Genomic DNA, 18770 nt, shown 5'->3' with positions numbered 1-18770 from the left:
CCATTAAAGAGAATCAAACAAGACGGAGATATTACACATTGAAACTGCATGGTAAATGGGAGAGAAGCTCATCTCTGCCTCTTCAGACCCCACTACTTCTGTTGTTTCCTGTTTAATTAATTTATTTTCCGATGTATTCTAGCGAAATGCTATGTTTCTCTGTATTTCCTTGTTGTTATTTGCAATTTTTAAATATTGACCTGGTAGATTCTCAAAATTCTGCATTTCTGTCGATGTGTTAATTATGGAGTAGATACGTATTCAGTACCATAGTGGTTATGATACTGAACTAGCAACCCAGAGGCTGCAAGTTTAAATCCTACCATGGCAAATTATAATAAATCTGGTCAATTGTGGGCTAGCACCAGAAAAATGATCATCAATGCTACTGGTTTGTCCTCCTGCGAGGGAGCTGCCTCCCCCTATCCAATCTGGCCTGCACGTGACTTCAGTCCCACACTACATGATTTAATATTAATGCCTAATGGCAACCAGAGATGGGCAGTAAATGTGGTCATTCCAATGTCATCCACATCCTGAGAACAAATAAAATAAGTTACCTAGAATATTTCATGGTGTAGCAGTGTGTTGAACAGCTGCTGTGCTTTCTTTCTCCCTGATGCATTATGTGCAAGACTGATGAAACTCACCCAAACCTGAAGCTAAATTGTCAGGTAATCAATCCCAGGACTCCAACATGTGCTCTTCTCATTAGGAGCCATTGAGGAAATTAAGCACCAGGGCCTTAGAGGATCAAGTGGCATATTTGTTGAAATTGTAGTAGATCGATTTCACTGGGCTAGACTTTCCACTTTGTTCGCTAGGGCCCAAAAAATGGGCGATGCTCCAGCCTTAGCGATATTGCAGCCTTCATGATCGCTGGAACATCGCACATTTTTTGGATCGCGATTTTCGGCTCGGCAATCGGCCAGCGATGTGAAATGGGCGAAGCAATAGCCCAGCGATGGCGAAGGGTACGCAATTTCTTTTTGGTTGGCCATGTTTTCCCGCGTTTCGGGAGGTCAGGGGTCATCCACACATGCGCAGAAGAGGGAGAGAGATCGAGAGAGAGAGATAGAGAGAGAGGAGGAAGGCAGAGACAGAGAGGTGAGAGAAATGAGAAAGAGAGAAAGAAAGACAGAGAAATATGTCTGACAGCGATGAAAGTGGGGGAGATGTGGAGACGGGGAGGAAGAGGGCCAAACCCTTCCCCGGGGAGGCCAACGATGCCCTCGTGGCAGAGGTGCACTCCTGCTGGGCCCAACTGGTCGGGGGGAGGGAGCGTGGTGCGAAACCAGCACCACGGGCGTACCACAGGTTATGGGGCGAGATAGCCTAGGTCATCTCATCTGCGTCCCACGAGCCCAGAGGCTCCGACCAGTGCCGCAAACCTTGGAACAGCCTCGTTGCTTCAGCAAGATTAAGTACGACTTTATATTTTAATGATGCACATTCTAAGTATAATCATTATAATGGTAATTTTCCTGGATTGAATGTAAGCTTATAAAACATATATCATCCCCGCTAAGAACTGGACAGGGCCATGAACCGGTGCCCGTTTTAAGTCTCTCTGGCTGCTGTCATTTACACAGGGACCCAGCACGGACTGGGGGAGAGCTGCCTTTGCTCACTGTCTGGCCTGGGACACTTTTGGACATCAGCTACTGTCACTGAATTGTGAACACAACCCCTATTAGCATATAACATTTGAAACTGTTGTGTATAAATGACATAACCTAGTCAAGTAGCTTATGCCATGCTCTATTCACGTTCGCAGAGGAAGATATCTCATCATCGGGCTCAGCAGAGGTGCACCGGGGGAGGCCCTGCTGTAATACAAACCCTCACCGACCTGGAGGAACGTGCTGCAGCACTAGTGGGGGCCCACAGTCGAGCGGTCACCACCCTGGTATTGCCGGACCATCGCATGCGCCACATGAGTAATGTGTCAAGCAGTGTAAGAGCTATGTGACATCATTTCATTCTCATATCATAGACGAATATATCATGTTATGCATGCAGCCTCTGTGCAGCTCTCTGCCACGCTCAGGTCGACAACATAAGAACATACGAGCAGTCCATCTGGCCATCTGTCCCCTTCTCTGTCCGAACCCCATAAACCCTCACTCCCTTATAATTCGGTCTATCTGCGACTGATCCAGCTCCACAGCTCTCTGACGCAGTGATTTCCACATAGATGTACTGCCATAGATACCACCATATGATGCATTAATTTGTAACGTTTCCCTGTCACATTTTTGGGATTAGTGCTGCTCCTCCTACGTATGCCAGCGCGGTGCAACAATGCTTTCTGCTCTAATAATCTCAATTGTGTCGTGCAGCTTTACCAGCTCCAGAGGCTCAACGGGAGGACCAGACGCTCACATGGACCTGACCCACTGCATGTGTCATTCACCACGGGTGGTGAAAAGGAGGAGACCACCGAGTCTGAGGAGGACGAGGAATACCTGGAGACAGAGGAGGATGCTCCTTGCATCCCTCTGTCTGGGGAACCTGCGGCCACGATGGGGATCCCAACTGAGGAGGTACCGGAACCAAGCGGCATGCAGTTGGCGACGCCAAGACGCACACTGGTGCTGTCGCAGACCCCACGGAGGCTGGGTCAACGGCTTGAGCAAAGGCCTACCCTGGACCACCGCGTGGAGCGCCTGGCACGACTGTGTGAGGAGTCTGTCGCGATCCAGCGCGAGCAGCTCCAGGTGTTTGTGGGGTTCACGCAGGAATTCTCCCGGGTGTCTGCTCGCCAAGCGGAGGCAACGCAGCAGATGATCCTGGAGTTGCGTGGAATCTCCGCCTCCAACCATGCCATGCAGCATGCGTTCTTGGAGGTACACGGAGCTGCACCCCGAGCTCCTTGACCATAAGCACTGGCACACAGGCGGGTCAGGGTGATGCACCACCTCCTGACTCGGAAGGCGATCCCCCTGTTTTGTCTTGCCTGCCAACAGCCCCCCAACAGGCGATCGTCCCAGCATGTCCCCCACCACGGCAGAAAGTCTTGCCATCGCCCACTGCACGCCGGCTTCGCAGCAGGACCCGGGGACCAAAACGGGTGGGTGAGGCAACGACACCGGGGGCTGCAGGATCTGGAGGGAAACGTGGCCGCAGGTAGGGAAGGGGGTGCACTCTTTTTAATACTGTTCACATTTATTGTTGGTGTTGTCGTTTCACTGTTGGGGTATGGGTGGGGGGGGGTTGGGGCAGGGGGTGGGGGGGTGGGAGGGTGTTTTGGTGTTTGTAGTTGAACAATTACATTCAAAAGTTGTCATTTTATTAAAACCATTTTATTTCACTTTACAATTGTTGTGCAGTGCCTTCTAATAACGTAAGTTAAAATAGAACATTAGTGCAACTGTTGTTAAACAATGTCCAGGTCAGACCAAGTAAGTATGAAACGTTTCATACTTACTTGTTATATAAATATAGTTATATAAATATAAGAAAAGGTCTAATTGTGAGTGTATCTATCTTTAAAAGGCTCTTAAATAATTCACAAACTATCTAAGCTCCTATTTAAGAGGCCATCTATCTTCCGCCGACGTTGAAAATTACATCCGTAGTGGCCAGTTCTGTGAGGAAGGCCAGGCAATAGCAACTATTCCCCAGCGATGTTTCAGCGAGCGATCAGCCCGGCGATGTGCTGAAAGTTGGGCTGGGCAATGTGTGGGCGATCACCAGAGCGATCACCTCGGCGATGTGAGCCGAAAGTTGCGCCGGGCGATGTGTCAGTGATAAGCTCGGCGATGTGTCCCAACTTTCCATTTTTGGGCAATATCAGCCTTTTTTGGGCGATATATGGGTATTAGCCCAGCGATGTGGTGGAAGGTCTAGCCCACTGTGTTTTTTGGCTTGCTGAAGTGAATCATAGTGAGCTGCCAGATTGGATCTACCTGCGGGTGCACAATGGTACAAAATAATGAGGCATAGCTGTAGTTTTGAAAAACTGTTGCTATTTATTCATTCTTGCTAGGCACACAGGGTAATAATGTCTGATGCAAAGGCACAGATCACCTCCATCTTTCAGGCATGTTTGGAGGTGTTTGTGAATTTAGTGCAGCAAAGGAGGGTTGTCAATTTTGGCATCCCAGGAGTCCTTCTCACAAAAGTAATGGTCAAGCCTCTTGGCAGGCGGTGTCTACCAGTCAAGGCAGTGACAAACACCCAGACAGTGTGAGAGCATGTGAGGATAAAGGTTAATTTCATAGCCATCTCATTTGGTAGCTGGCTGCCCACAGGGAAAATGATGACATTGACTGCTCTTACTTGCATCCAGCGAGAGTCCCTTACAGTGCATCCGTCATTCGATTGGTACACCTGTGAACTGCAGATTGACTGATGTTGCTGGCACCTATTGTGGCAGCTTGGAATGAGCCAAATGCACAAAAGTTCAGGGGTGTGGTAATCTGGACAGCCAGTGGCAGTGCAGCCCTTGTGAGGGAGGATGACTGGAAGTCAGAATCTAGGAGATGCCAAAACTTTTATCAGTGCTTCCTCAGTGAAGTGGAGCCTGCAAAAGCAGCTTTCCTCTGACAATCCAAGGTAGGTGTGCGTCTGCCCAAAAATATGTCATGTGAGTTCAGGATTGTGCTGGCAGCCATATCTTATGTCTTCCACCCCTCTTTCATTCTCTTCTCCGTCCACCAAATAACACAAAAGGAAAGAATCCCATTGGAGCTTAATTTCAGCAACTAAAAATCTGGCAGCAAAATTTCCTGACCAGAAAGCTCAATAAAATAACCTTACAAAAATTAGCACTGAAAATAACATCTAGCACTAAACTGAAAAAGTGCTACTTTCTAATATTCTTTTCAAATTGCAGCAGCGGACTTCCTGTCACCACGACACACGACTGTTCCCATTGCCTGTTTTATACAGGTGAGCTCAGTGAACCACTGAAAATTGTGCCTGTGCTAATATGCATCTTATTATAATATATTAACATATTAAAATTAAGCTCTTACTTGCATTCAGGAGAGTCCCTTACTCCTGCCTAAGTCTTAATCAGCAGTTTGCACAGTAAGGTTGAATCTCCGACCCCAAGCACCCATTCAGCTCCAGCGCCACCAGTCACGATTGGATAATGTACCTACAATTGAACTACAGCATGACAACATTCCTACTGCCCACCACAAATGAGGACGTGCCGTGAAAAGTCTCCTTGCTGACCACCTAATGTCACTCCAGACTGGCGATAGAGCAGTAAGAAAACAATGAGATGCTTCTTCCCAATGAGGTGACATGACAGTGTATGTACACGCACATATCCCACTCAAAATTAGATTTTGACTGTGAGTGAAAAACTAAAAGGCACACATTTATAATTAACAAACCTCAAGTGAGAACTAAAATTAGAAGAATTATTTTGGTAGGTACGTGAAACAGACTCCAAGCAAACAGAAGATGATGCTGTATGCTGATGATACCCAGCTCTATCTCACTGCCTTCTCTATTGACACAAACTTTCTGCTACACTCTCAAGTTTGCTATGAAGCCCAGGATGAATGTTGGTAATTCTGAGTCTATTCCCTCTGGCTCCTGGCAACACCTGCGAATTTTTGGCCTTGAGTCCATCAAACTGCTGGCTGGCATCGTAAGCCATGTCTGGAAATGGAGATCCTTGGCATTCTGCTCTACCCTGAGCTCAGCTTCCTCTTCCACACCTGCTCTGTCATTGCAACTGCTGCCGGCATCCACTTGTATAACGTTGCCTGCCTCCGCTCCATCTCTCTCTGTCATTGAAACGCCTTCATCACCTCAAGGCTTAACTCTCCAATGTTTTTCAATCTAACCTCCAAGCATCAAATCTCAATAAGCTTCAACCTATTCTAAATGATGCATCCCACATCATCAGCTGCACTAAGTGCCCATTTAAATCACTCTGATCCTCTCCAAGCTCTATTGGGCCCTCTATCCAGAGTGTCGATTTTAATATTTTGTCTTTGTTTTCAAATCTCTCCATGCCCTTGCCCAGCATATCTTAATGAGCTATTCGTGCTTTATGAGTCTGCATGCACCACCCTCTTCACCTGTAATAAACACTCTTCTCTTATCTTTTGGAATGTTTTACCCAGTTCCTTCCACTTTGCCATCTCTTGTTTTCAAATGCCATCAACCTCATTCCCCATCTTAGCCTCCCCATTCCCCTTCTCCTTTCCCATGCTCAATATCCATCACAGCTCTTTCTTCCTTATTGTAAAGCACTCAGAGATGTTTTCCTGCATATAAGGAGCACCATATAAATGCAGGTTGTTCTTCAAGAGGAAGCAAGATGAATATAAAATGGGAATGTTGGCTGCAGAAAAGTACAATCTGTGTAAACTGAGATGATCAAATACTTAACAAAACATTATGCTGCAATTTTGGGTGGAAGAGGCTTAGGGCATTTCTGGAGGGCAGCATACGAGGGTCTCGAGCAGCAGGAGCCAACTAGTGGCCAATCAAATAAGAATGGAGATGCAGAACCAGCGAGAGCATGGTGACAACATCCATCCAAGACAAAAATACAGAATTAATTTTAATACACAGCATTAAACAGTTAATACTGGGTGAAATAAAAACAGAAAATGCTGAAATTACACACCAGTTCTGTCAACATTTGCAAAAAGAAGATAGGTTGAGGTTTTGGGTGCAGACAGTTCATCATTCCTGTTCTGATAAAGGGTCTGCACTTGATACTGAAACCTGTCTTCTCTGCAGTTGGTGAGGGCCTGTCGTGCATTTCGTGTATTTTATGCTTTCATTTTGTATTTCTATTTTCATGTTTTCTTTTCATCTCAGTTAATATTCTTCCTCTAATGTTTTAAATAAAATGTCCTGTGTATGATCATTACAACAGGACAGCAAGCGTATCTATGAGAGAATATATATATATATATGGTACATGCTGAATTTACAAATACCGGCAAAGCTCACATTTTTCACAAAATGCTATTTATATAAAATGCACACCACCTGGCTACTTTGCTCAGATGTTTAATCAACAAACTGAGCCATATTGCATGAAAAATAAAAGTATAAAAAATTAGCAGCGAATTAAGGCATTTCCTGTTCTCTCATCAAACAAGAGTTATTTTCCATTACGTATCACTGACCTTGAGCTGGGTTAGGACTCATGAAAACACAGAACCAGCAGCTGCCTTAAATTGTACAGAACCATTTAATTAATCCCATACCCAGTTTTGTTTTATAAAAATTACAGGCCTCCTGTGGTGATGTTCACAGATAGTTGGAGGAGCGTGATGGGAAAGCGTGACAGGAAGCAATGTGACACTAAAAGGAAGAGCACATAATAGGCAAGACTTTAAATTATTACTATTGTTCCTCCCATGTCATGGTAAGAACGCATCACTTCAAACACTTCTCCCACCCACTGCTTCAGGTCCTAACCAACTCCTGATGCGTTGTATTGTCACTTATCTTTGGTTCTGTGTCCACTCACCTTTCTGACATGCAGGTGTCCTGTGAACTGCATTGTTGTATGTGGTCTACATGCACAATGCCATCATCTAACTGTACTTCTCCTGCCTCGTTATCCTCGAGCTCTAATACTCTGCAATGCCACCAAGAGAAATGCTGTGTTCTGTATCTTATCACCTAAACCCCCTTCTCGAGAAGTACCTCAATGTTTTTTGTGAAGACCTTCAATCAACTGAAGGGCCAGCCCAATGCACAATCTGCTCCACTCACCTATTGCCATGCCGTTGCTCCTTAATGTTGTTGTTGACCTTCTGAGATTTAATCGTAGTTCTGGTCTCCATTATTATCGTTATTATTATTATTATTGAGCAGAGGCATCAATTTAATAATAAATTCCAGGGGCCCTAGGGTCTGAGCAGTGGTCCAGGCTGTGGGCATTGAGGTCTAAGGAGCAGCAGTAATACAGGGCAAGGCGAGGGACTATGAAGTGGGTCAGGCACCAACAGAGCTACTGCCAAGCAGAGTAACAAAAAATATAGCTGCACCACGGCCCAAGGAGAGGGCTGGGTCTTGGGCAGCAGAACTTAAGCAGCAGTGGGACGGGCTAGGGAGCGGGCTGGGTAAATAGGTCGGCAGTGGTGGTGTTCTGGTGAGCTGGGCCAGAAAAAGCCAGTAGAGCAGCCACAGAGAGGGGGCTACAGAGCAGCAGGGAAGTGGAAATAAATGGTGGGCAAAGCTGAGAATGTTGACAAAGCCGGTGATGGGTAGGCGGAAGATGTGGAGTTAGGGGACAGTAGTTGCAGGGGGAGGGTGGGAGAGGCTGTGGAGTTAGGGGGCAATCTTGTTGGGGAGAGGGTAGCAGGGGGTCTGGAGTTAGAGGGAAGTAGTGTTAGGAAGAGGGTCGGACAGGGTGTGGAGTTAGAGGGAAGTGGTGGTGGGGAGAGGGTCGGACAGGATGTGGTGTTAGAGGGAAGTAGTGATGGGGAGAGGGTCGGACAGGGTGTGGAGTTAGAGGGAAGTGGTGGTGGGGAGAGGGTCGGACAGGATGTGGTGTTAGAGGGAAGTAGTGATGGGGAGAGGGTCGGACAGGGTGTGGAGTTAGAGGGAAGTGGTGGTGGGGAGAGGGTCGGACAGGGTGTGGAGTTAGAGGGAAGTGGTGGTGGGGAGAGGGTCGGACAGGATGTGGAGTTAGAGGGAAGTGGTGGTGGGGAGAGGGTCGGACAGGATGTGGAGTTAGAGGGAAGTGGTGGTGGGGAGAGGGTCGGACAAGATGTGGAGTTAGAGGGAAGTGGTGGTGGGGAGAGGGTCGGACAGGATGTGGTGTTAGAGGGATGTGGTGTTAGAGGGAAGTGGTGGTGGGGAGAGGGTCGGACAGGATGTGGAGTTAGAGGGAAGTGGTGGTGGGGAGAGGGTCGGACAGGGTGTGGTGTTAGAGGGAAGTGGTGGTGGGGAGAGGGTCGGACAGGGTGTGGTGTTAGAGGGAAGTGGTGGTGGGGAGAGGGTCGGACAGGATGTGGTGTTAGAGGGAAGTGGTGGTGGGGAGAGGGTCGGACAGGGTGTGGAGTTAGAGGGAAGTGGTGGTGGGGAGAGGGTCGGACAGGATGTGGAGTTAGAGGGAAGTGGTGGTGGGGAGAGGGTCGGACAAGATGTGGAGTTAGAGGGAAGTGGTGGTGGGGAGAGGGTCGGACAGGATGTGGAGTTAGAGGGAAGTGGTGGTGGGGAGAGGGTCGGACAGGGTGTGGCGTTAGAGGGAAGTGGTGGTGGGGAGAGGGTCGGACAGGGTGTGGTGTTAGAGGGAAGTGGTGGTGGGGAGAGGGTCGGACAGGGTGTGGTGTTAGAGGGAAGTGGTGGTGGGGTGAGGGTCGGACAGGGTGTGGTGTTAGAGGGAAGTGGTGGTGGGGTGAGGGTCGGACAGGGTGTGGTGTTAGAGGGAAGTGGTGGTGGGGAGAGGGTCGGACAGGGTGTGGTGTTAGAGGGAAGTGGTGGTGGGGAGAGGGTCGGACAGGGTGTGGAGTTAGAGGGAAGTGGTGGTGGGGAGAGGGTCGGACAGGATGTGGCATTAGAGGGAAGTGGTGGTGGGGAGAGGGTCGGACAGGATGTGGTGTTAGAGGGATGTGGTGTTAGAGGGAAGTGGTGGTGGGGAGAGGGTCGGACAGGATGTGGAGTTAGAGGGAAGTGGTGGTGGGGTGAGGGTCGGACAGGGTGTGGTGTTAGAGGGAAGTGGTGGTGGGGAGAGGGTCGGACAGGATGTGGTGTTAGAGGGAAGTGGTGGTGGGGAGAGGGTCGGGCAGGGTGTGGTGTTAGAGGGAAGTGATGGTGGGGAGAGGGTCGGGCAGGGTGTGGAGTTAGAGGGAAGTGGTGGTGGGGAGAGGGTCGGACAGGATGTGGTGTTAGAGGGAAGTGGTGGTGGGGAGAAGGTCGGACAGGGTGTGGCGTTAGAGGGAAGTGGTGGTGGGGTGAGGGTCGGACAGGGTGTGGTGTTAGAGGGAAGTGGTGGTGGGGAGAGGGTCGGACAGGATGTGGCGTTAGAGGGAAGTGGTGGTGGGGAGAGGGTCGGACAGGGTGTGGTGTTAGAGGGAAGTGGTGGTGGGGAGAGGGTCGGACAGGATGTGGCGTTAGAGGGAAGTGGTGGTGGGGAGAGGGTCGGACAGGGTGTGGAGTTAGAGGGAAGTGGTGGTGGGGAGAGGGTCGGACAGGGTGTGGCAGTGGGAATCTAAGGTAGAAAGTAGACAAGCTACAAAATGGACTCCTCTAGTTAAGACATATTAAATATGAATAAGTGTCGGGTACGCTACTGACTCCCAGGTTAGGGATAAGGAGGACCATATACTCTACGAAGGGATATAAAGGGTATGTGAGAACAGGAAAGTTATTGTAATGGAACACTTCAATTAACCAAATAAAAATTGAGAAAAAACAAGTGAATTAAGAGTCAGAGGTAGTAAGTGCATTGCTTCATGACCAAGTACAGCAAGAAAGCCACTTAACCTGGTATTCATCAATGACCCAAAGTACAAGCATTCCTGGGAGGATGGTGAGCCCAGAATGGCCAAGTTCAACATTAACTATCCAGAATCTATCCAGAATAATATATCCAGAACCACAAGTCAGATCAGATCAGTAAATGGGCTAAATACAAAGAAATGAGCAAACAACTAAAGCAAATGAATTGGAGAAGGTTGCTCATTAACACTTCAATAGAGGATAAGTGGAACAGACTTCCAAAAAGAGTAACGTAGGCAAAAACCCTGGAATTGTTCAAGAAATAATTGGATGCTGAACTAGAGTGACTTTAACATCTTTCTGGGTCGATGAACTAAGTTGTGCTGAAAATCCATCCTCATCTGTAGCGATCTTGTGATTTTGTAAACTCTTTTATCTGTGTTGCAAATTAAATGATGTGAACTTTCAAACTCTATTTTGGTCTGGACTCTCAAACCCAAGCTCTGAGATGAGACCAATTCAAAGGTGTATTAGGGACAGACACACCTAATTTTGTTACAGCAAAATCCTAAGCAGTCGAGTTTTATTTTTCTATTTTTATGTGTTCATGATTCAGTTACAAGTATATCCACCCTGGGTACAGTATCGCAAACAGGAATAGGGAGCCATCGGAACTAGAAGTAGGCCACCAGTATACAAACAGGCACAGTGGCAGGGCAGGTACAGCATTGGCTTTTTATTTAAGTTGTAAAATATGGAAGTCTTGCGACTCCTGTGAAGCTACTGAAGCTCGCCAAACTCAAATCTCAAGTAAACCAATGACCTTGTACTTCAGATTTTAATGCAACATGTTATACATTTAGAAAATACTGAAATTTGCATTTAAAATGCTGAAAGTAAAAAACAAATTTGCAACAGTATGTCCACCCATGTGGAGTGACAAAATGGACTCAGCACCTGAATAACCATGTGTAAGGAATAAAATATCCTCCAATTCCCCTGCTGCTGACCTGAGATAACTGTCTCAGCCTCTCATGCAGTCACTTTCCTGTATCTTAGCAGCTGCATAGGACTCAACTGGAGAAGCAGGCATGGTTGTGTATGCTACTTTTTGGTTGTTGTTTATTTTATTTGATATTCCTTCACTTGATCCCATTGCAGTGGTCAAGCGATCAGGGAGAGAGAGGCCTGCTTCTTGGGAGAGCTAGCAGTACCAGCCTTAGGGAATTCAGAAGAAACTTTTTTACCCCAAGAGTGCTGAGAATGTGGAACTTGCTACCACAGGGAGTGGTTGAAGCGAATAGTATTGATGCATTTAAGGGGAGGTTAGGCAAGCATATGAGGGAGAAGGGAATAGAGGGCTATGCTGATAGAGTTCGATGAGGAAAAACGGGAGGAGGATCGAGTGAGCATGGACTGGTTGGGCCAAATGGCCTTTTTCTGTGCCGGATATCCGATGTAATCCTATGTAAAGCCTCCCTAGTTCCTGAGCTACCGTCCTTAATTTAAAAGGGACCATTTAATATACTGGCAAGAATGTGGATGCTGTGACCTCCCTGCATACTTTCAACTTTTAAAATCTTTTATACCAAGCCACTACTCAAATAAACTGTACAGTTGTAATGTAGGAAAAGCAGGAGACAATTTGCACACAGCAAGATCCCACAAACAGCAATGTGATCATGACCAGATGAGCTGTTTTAGAGATGTTGGTTGAGAGATAAATATTGGCCGGGACACCGAGGTGAACCAGACGTTCCCAGCGGTTTGATCACGTGACATTTCGGAGTTCAGGATTTCACGAATGCCAACATCTGCGATCCCCGAGCTCCCGTCGACTCCACGCAGTGGCCCATCTCTATGGCGGTGGTCAGGTGATGTCACTGACCTTGAGGCTTTAGAAGCAGCAGCCGGAGATGTCACTGAGCCGGGGGGGGGGGGGGGGGGGGGGCGGCGGGGGTTGAGGGGGGAGGGTGGGGCAGTGGAGGTGGTAAGAAATTTAAATAGCTGATTTCCCAGGATGCTGGAGGCACAGCTCAGGAGAGGTACCCCCGATTCTGGGAAACGCCCAGTCATTCTTCTTCAAATAGCACCAAGGGATCTATGACATCCAACTGAGAGGGCAGGTGGGACAGAGGTTTAATGTTTCATCCGAAAGACAGCACCTCTGACACTGCAGCACTGCTTCACTGGTGTGCTCACTGTGCTCACGTCTCTTGGAGTGAGACGTGACCCAGGACCTTCTGACTCAGAGGCACGAGTGGTACCCACTGAGCCACAGCTGACACTTAATAGCACAGGTGGAAATACCCTAACATCTGGCGAAATTTAAGGTGATATGCTTTGCGTAATCATTTAATAGTGGTCCTCTTTCCACCACCTCCACTCGCCCCCCCACCCCTTGCCGTTTAATAATGCCACTCTCCTTCCTTCAATAATGGCACTCACCTTCTCCTCTCCCTCACCCACTTTAGTTAGCAGTGGCACTCTCCTTTCTCATCTCAATTAATGCTGTCACTGCCCCTGCCCCCCATCCCAATGAATAATACTGGCACTGCTCCCTCCTTATGGATAATACTGGCTCTCTCCTTCCCCTTCAGTTAATGCCAGTACTCCCCTCCTGCCCCCTACTCAGTAGTACTCCCAGCTTCCCCCCCACTTCCTCAAAGTGTCACTCCCACATCTTACTTTCTTTTCCCAGTGCTGCTGCACACTGTGGTAAGATTTCCTAATCTTGTGAGAATTCCCCCCCACTGTGTACAACGGCGTTCAATCAATTCCAACAATAACAGAGTGCAGGAGCTCTGGTGTGGCACTGGGATCAGGAAGGGGTGCAGAGGAGGAGAACATTCCACGCTGATTTTCATCCATGATTGTGGGCATGCAGACAGTGCCCACAAAACATGGAAGTAACCAGGTCAAACTTGAACAGTTGCCATGTAAGTCTGAATTTAATCTAAATTGGTTTTGGAATTTAACAGTGAAAGTAGTACGAGGTTAACGGGAGCAGCAAAAAAAAGAAAGCTTTTGCTGTAATGGCTATTTAGATTTTCTTCATAGAACAATACATTCTGTATTAAATGTTCTTAACTGATCTGTCTGCAAGCTGTAACATGCTTGTGAGAACAAGTGATGAAGAACGACTACATAGTTTACTGTTGAGTTTTTCAACCAATTGTTTCTCCCTGTTGCACATCAGCATTATACGCACTGGGAAAAGGTCAAATAAAGTTAAATGAGGAGATGAAAAGCAAAGATTTCTACCAACGTTCTACACGAAGCAGTGACAAATAATGTGTGCTTTTCTCTTCTACCTTTCTGAGTACAGAACTTTTTACCAGCGAGACATAAATCCCTGTGATAAGATATTAAAGAAGCTTAAAGATCAAAGGCAAAATCATCCAAGCAAAATAAAGCAAATTCCATCTAAAGGACAAATTAATGCTGGTTGTAAAATGGGAGAGGTTTATACGTATCTTAATATCGCAATTTGATTCACAGCGCCGGCATCATTTGCAGGAAGGCCTTTTCAAACCATCATCATCATCATCAAAGGCAGTCCCTCGAAATTGAGGAAGTTTGCTTCCACTCTAAAACTGAGTTCTCGGGTGACTGTACAGCCTAATACGGGAATTACAGTCACAGGTGGGACAGACAGTGGTTGAAGGAAAGGGTGGGTGGGGAGTCTGGTTTTACGCATGCTCCTTCCGCTGCCTGCGTTTGGTTTCTGCATGCTCTCGGCAACGAGACTCGAGGTGTTCAGCGCCCTCTCGGATGCTCTTCCTCCACTTAGGGTGGTCTTGGGCCAGGGATTCCCAGGTGTCAGTGGAGATGTTGCACTTTATCAAGGAGGCTTTGAGGGTGTCCTGGAAACGTTTCCTTTGCCCACCTTGGCTTGCTTGCCGTGTAGGAGTTCTGAGTAGAGCGCTTGCTTTGGGAGTCTCGTGTCGGACATGCGGACGATGTGGCCCGCCTAACGGAGCTGGTCGAGTGCGGTCAGTGCTTCAATGCTGGGGATATTGGCCTGATCGAGAACACTGACGTTGGTGCGTCTGCCCTCCCAGTGGATTTTCAGGATCTTGCGGAGGCAGCGCTGGTGGTACTTCTCGAGCGCTTTGAGGTGTCTGCTGTATATGGTCCACGTCTGAGCCATATAGGAGGGTGGGTATCACTACCGCCCTGTAGACCATAAGCTTGATGCCAGATTTGAGGTCCTGATCTTCAAACACTCTCTTCCTCAAGCGACCGAAGGCTGTGTTGGCACACTGGAGGTGATGTTGGACCTTGTCGTCGATGTCTGCCTTTGCTGATAGTAGGCTCCCGAGGTATGGAAAATGGTCCATGTTGTCCAAGGCCGCGCCGTGGATTTTGATGACCGCGGCGGGCGGAGGGGGGCAGTGCTGTGTGGCAGGGTTAAGTTTGTGGAGGACCTTTGTCTACATTCAGGGCCGCTCAGGCATGAGCAAAAACAACAAATGGACACTAAAAAGTCTTGTAAATACTTCTCCATCCAACAAAATGGACAGCAAAATCAATAATAAATCATTAAGAAAAACACATTGTAACATGATAGAAATAAAGACTGATGTCAGCTTAAATTAGAATGTGCTGAATGCAGTGAAAAACTTTCAGAATACCTTCAGAAATGTATTTTAGTAAACCATTGGGCTTTTCTTTTTCTCATGTTACCAATGTATTTCTTTTCTTGGCAGTTCTGATGAAAGTTCATCGACCTGAAATGTTAACTCTGTTTCTCTCTCCAAAGATGCTGCCTGACCTGCTGAGTGTTTCCAGCATTTTCTTTATTTATTTCAGATTTCCAGCATCCGCAGTATTTTTCTTTTGTATTTCTTTCCTCAGTTGCCTCACTGCTTGAACTATTCCAAGCTCCATAGACCCAAAAAGCCCCAAACTTCTCACGACAATAGAATGAATCTGGATGCTTTATAAACAGTCTTTTTCGATTATTAATCACAATTTATCCTGCTCTTTGCAGATTGACCCTCCATCATCTCCTAAATTAACTGATGGGAACATATCTGGAAACCAATTGAGCAGACAGCTATACTGGACGTCGGATAGTCCATATTTCATTAAAATATTTAGGGGGTGAAATTGCGTAGCGCCCCGTTCGGGCAGTAAAAGCCACGAGGCAGGACTTCCTGCACCAGGTACGGAGGTCCTGCCCCGCTCGCGATACGGGGGTTACCGCCCCGATAAAATGGAGCGCACAATAACACGCTCCACTTGCTCTGTGGGGCGCAAGTGGGGTGGAAGTAAAAGGAGGGGCACAGCACTACGCGGTGGGACAGATAGCGCTGCTGCGTACAAGGGACCCTCCTCTTCATTAAAGGGGAGGGCCAAACTGCCGACTCTGTGGATCCCTACCTGGACTATTGGAGAGCAGAGTGCCGTGGCATCAGCCTGGCACTCAAACGGAGTGCCCAGCTGCAAGAATGCCGCACGGACCCCGCACTCCATGATTCAACGGGCCGGGACCGGTGAGTTGGCAGATTTTTTTATTGTGCAAGCGCCGTCACCCGTCTGATGTTTTGGTGCTTTGAATGCGGGGTCCATGCCGCAATCGGTCACCCCGGACTCTGCTTGAGTGCCGGGCTGTTGGCCTGGCACCCCCCGCTCCTTGGTGGTCCAGGTTGGTCCATTTTTCTAATGCAGAGTTTGTAGGTTAGGCCCTTCCCTTTAACTAAGGGAAGAGCCCCGCCTATGCGGCAAGGTTACAGGGCTCAGTGCGTAGCGCTGCACTCCGTTCCCGACGAGTCCGCCCGCCAGCCTCCCAGAAAGGAAGTGGAGCGCGTTATTTTGCATTCCACTTCTTTCTGGGTGGTAAACCCAATTTCTTGCGAGAGCCTAGACTTCTGCGCCTGCCGCAATGTCTCGTGCCACGCGTGTGTTACCGGCCCCAAGTGGGGCGCAGTAGAATTTACCTCCCCCTATATTTTTTGACATATTAGTACTTTTGACACCAGCACTGCTAAAGTGACAACACTGCCCTTTTAACATAGCTGGGCAAGGCAAGAATTGTGATGTTGTGACAAATAAAAGAACCTTTATATCCACATCAGTCGTGACCTGTAGGGTCGACAAACCAAAGTCTTGCCATAGATTCCAGATGAGGGCAGGCTGAATAAAGGAGATATGGAGATCAATGATCATTCCACAGGTTTGTTTGAAAGCCTTTGTGCAATAATGGATATTTAGCGAGAAATTTCTCTCAGAGATTAAATGTGTGGGATGGAGTCCATGATCGCACATGGCCAATGGAAAATGTGAACTTGATGAGCCAAAGAAACCTTTCTAAGTTCATGCTTCTGTATGTTCTAATAATTTTGAAGCCTTGACAATCAGACTGGCCTATACCCTGGCTAATTGATCATGTTGTACCGACACATGGATTAAACTGCTTTTTTCAGTCTTCGTTATTTCAAAACATTTCTTTTTGGCATGTACCCATTGCAAGTCAGAACATTTGAATATTTCATTGTAAGTACTGAAATAGATCTCAATGTTGCAATAAACAGTGTCTAATGCTCTTCAAGCCACCTATTTATTTTCTTTTTAATGCTAAACTGGCTGTATAAACCTTTGTCACGTAATATGTGGTGAACATTAATCGTACATCAGTCTATTTATGTGGTTCCTGCCTATTTTGAATTAAAAAAGAAAAAAAAAGCATTTATATAGTGCTTTTCAAATCCTCTGGATGGCCCAAAATGCTCCAACCGAGCAATCAATCTTCACAGAGAAAGGTCCTACGTATAGTAATGAGGTAAATGACAAGATACTCTGTTTTGGTGGTGTTCACTGAGGGATAAATGTTGGCTTTGGGAGTCTTGTGTCGGGCATGCGGACAATGTGGCCCGCCCCAAGCGCTCTACTCTGAACTACACGGCAGGCGATCCCCAGGTGGGCAGAGGAAACATTTCAAGGACACCCTCAAAGCCTCCTTGATAAAGTGCGGCATCCCCACCGACACCTGGGAGTCCCTGGCCAAAGACCGCCCTAAGCGGAGGAAGAGCATCCGGGAGGGCGCTGAGCACCTCGAGTCTCGTCGTCGAGAACATGCAAAAAGTAAGCGCAGGCAGCGGAAGGAGCGTGCGGCAAACCAGACTCTCCACCCTTTCCTTCAACGACTGTCTGTCCTACCTGTGACAGAGACTGTAATTCCCGTATTGGACTGTTCAGTCACCTGAGAACTCACTTTTAGAGTGGAAGCAAGTCTTCCTCGATTTCGAGGGACTGCCTATGATGATGATGAAATGAACACCATGTTCTTCTTCAAACTCACACCCTCCTGTTCAGGAGATGGGGCATCAAGGAGGCAGCATTTCCTCAGTACTGCACTGAAGTGTCAGCTTAGATTATGCATTAAAGTTTCTGGAGTGCAGCTTGATCCTATTACTTTCTGATTCAGAGGTGAGAGTGCTACCATTGAGCCAAGCTGATATTCTAGGTTATATTGTTTCATGTGAAACTCCAGTAAGGTCAGGTTACTGATTTAAAATGGAGTGCACAATTGTTGCTACTGTTAAGAAAATGTCTTTGTTTTGATTTGGGGGCTGCAATGTATTATATTATACACCTGCCTGGAGCAGACTTTGATATTCAGAGGATAGCTCGCCCTTGTTTATGGAGTGGCCTGCAGACTGACTATAAGGTCCAAAATGGTTTGCCTGTTACCTCAGACAATGTATGTAAATTTGCCACGACAAGAAGGTTGACCCACCAAGGCTATCCTGTTAGACAGTTAATAGGTGACTCTAGATTAATGCCTGTGACACTAAAGGTATGCTTTGATTGGGGGGAGGAAGAGTATTTGTCCCAGAACCTGGCCTTCACTTCAGGGGAACTGAGAGGTTTTTGAGTTCACTCAGTTAAATCCAAGGGACTGCCGACCTTTTTACATAGGTTCCATACAACTAGCAACAAGAAGAGAAGAAGAGACTTTCCTTCCATCAGTCTGAGGTGGAGTTAAACCAAAATCCCAGCAGCCTACATTATTACTCAGACTGCCCTTTATCACAGTTGAAATCCCGCTAATATTCCATTACCACCGGAATATTCTACATATCATGAATCCCTTTGTATGTTTAGGGAAATAAAAGATAGTCAGAAACAATTCTGAAAGTTTGAAATTGTAACATTTCATTTACATATAAGATCATGGCTGATCTGATCATGGACTCAGCTCCACTTCCCTACCCGCTCCCCATAACCCTTTATTCCCTTATCGCTCAAAAATCGGTCTATGTCCACCTTTAATATATTCAAGGTGGACCCAGCCTCCACAGCTCTGTTTCAACTAATCTCATATTTCTACTGTCTCCCCAAACTAATCCCATTTTCCTGCCTTCTTCTCTGACCTTTAATAT

The 18770-nt window shown here is 47.2% G+C and overlaps 1 protein-coding gene across 3 annotated transcripts in view; it reads right to left on the bottom strand.

Moving 5' to 3' along the window:
- Positions 1–18770, bottom strand: part of LOC139273052 (protein kinase C epsilon type) — an 801226-nt gene that overhangs the window by 108560 nt on the left and 673896 nt on the right. The window lies entirely within an intron of this gene.

This window comes from Pristiophorus japonicus, chromosome 9 (assembly GCF_044704955.1).
Source record: "Pristiophorus japonicus isolate sPriJap1 chromosome 9, sPriJap1.hap1, whole genome shotgun sequence".
Classification (NCBI taxonomy): Eukaryota; Metazoa; Chordata; class Chondrichthyes; family Pristiophoridae; genus Pristiophorus; species Pristiophorus japonicus.
Note: the sequence above shows the minus strand (reverse complement) of the source record. Positions and strands in the feature narration are given on the sequence as shown.